A 1,967-nucleotide genomic window follows, 5' to 3' on the forward strand; every position below is an offset into this window, starting at 1 on the left:
GGCTACTCTTTTACCAACAAATAGTGGGATTGACCGTCACATTATAATGCCCCCTTTATATATATCATTCATTCTATTACACCAACATTGCCAGTTTGCTCCTGAAGAAGAAAGGTCCACCTTTCGAAAGCTCTCGGGTTTTATTCCTTTCTATGAAGGCTTCTTGACCTACGTGTTTTTCTAACACCATGAATAAATATAGAGCATAACCCTATATCACAAATGTACCTTGCATGCATATAAAATAAAATATATGGAAGTAACATAAAACAAATCTTTAACATAGAAAAAAAAATAAAACATACTAAAATTAAAAAAGACTAACCATGAACACATGCATTTGGAGTATTGTGTTCAGTCTTCGGCTCCATATCTCAGAAAGGACGTTAAATTGTTGGAAAGGGTCCAGAAGAGGACTATTAGTATGATACCTTGGATGGAAATGTTATCATTTGAGGATAGTTTAAGTTAGAGGGTATCTGATTGATGTGTTTAGGATTATTAAGGGAATTGATAGTGTTGATGCATCATTCTTTTTCACATTTAACGGTAGTAGTAGGGGACACAAATATAAATTTTGGCAGGGAAGAAGTCATCTTCAACTAAGACAGCTTTGTCTTTCTAACAGGGTGGTTGGCTTCTGGAATGAGTTGCCTTTGGATGTGGTGGATGCAATTAATTTAAGGGAAAGCTTAATAAATAGTTCTATGATAAGGGCTGGCTTTGAGGTGGTGTTTTTTGTTGTTCTTTTTTTTAGGATTTAATTTAGTGGATAGGACAGCTTAGATGGACTATAAAGTCCCTTGTTGCACATTAATATTATGTTGTATGCTCACTGAAGGAAAAAACATAAATTAAATAGACAGATAAGAATGATTTATAAGACATTTACACAATGGTACTTTATACACCATTTAAGGAACAAATTTAATCATCAAATTGAGGAACACTTCATCTTTCATCACTCAAGTAGAAAAGTACTCTATTCTTACATTATTTACAATGATTCAATCATCTCACAATCTACAGCTTTATATTCTTAAATCTCTCTTTTTTTTTTTATAAAACTTTCTTGATTGGTACCAACTTCCTAGTATTTACAAATTGAGCTTGGTAAATCATGTTAATAGAGATGATTCCAACAGTACTGGTATCAGAGCAAGACACATCCTGTATTCTGTCAAGTCCTTAGCTTGGAATTGTTCAAAATTGTAGTCACTTTTTCTCTTCATCTTTACCTTTCATGACTTAGTGGAACATCAGATGAACTCAGCATACTAGAGGATTCTACCAACAGAATACTTTTGTGTACAGACTCAAAGTCAGCTGCACTCAGTCCAAAATAATCCTAAAGTTTTTAGGTACTTCAGGTTACTCATTAGTATAACTGAATGATATGTGTTATTCCATGACACCTCAAATAGGCTTAGATGCTTCAGCACACAAGATAAAGCCACTCTGGCCAGTTGAAAAACAAGGTATCCAGAAGTCAAGTGTTTGATCTTAAATAGCAAAAGACCTGATTGAAAGCATAAAGTCATATGAATTCCAGTTATTCAGAAGGTTAATTAGGTATGTAGATTGTAAGAGTGTCATAAATGACCAGTTACAACCATTACTCTTCACTAAAAAAATACTATTAGAGACACAGTAATTTATGGATTACCTTGGTCAAGGGACATTTTTATATGCTTCATGTGTGCTCTTCTCTTATTCACTGATAGAAAATGTTTTGCAAATGCATGTGAACTTCTTGGTTCCCAGGCTTCATGCCTATGGCTGTGCTGCCTCCTGTTGCCATTCCAGTGCCAATGGTCACCACAGCTTACTCTTCGACCCAGAATCATTTCCTTCACTACTGTCTGTCTGTTATGCTTGATTCCAGTAGGAAATAAATGGACTCGAAACTACAAAACTAGGAGTGATCCAGTGCGAAGTAAGCCACAGGAATTCGATGGGAAGGCACC

This window comes from Limulus polyphemus, unplaced genomic scaffold (genome assembly GCF_000517525.1).
Source record: "Limulus polyphemus unplaced genomic scaffold, Limulus_polyphemus-2.1.2 Scaffold5295, whole genome shotgun sequence".
In the NCBI taxonomy this organism is placed as follows: domain Eukaryota; kingdom Metazoa; phylum Arthropoda; class Merostomata; order Xiphosura; family Limulidae; genus Limulus; species Limulus polyphemus.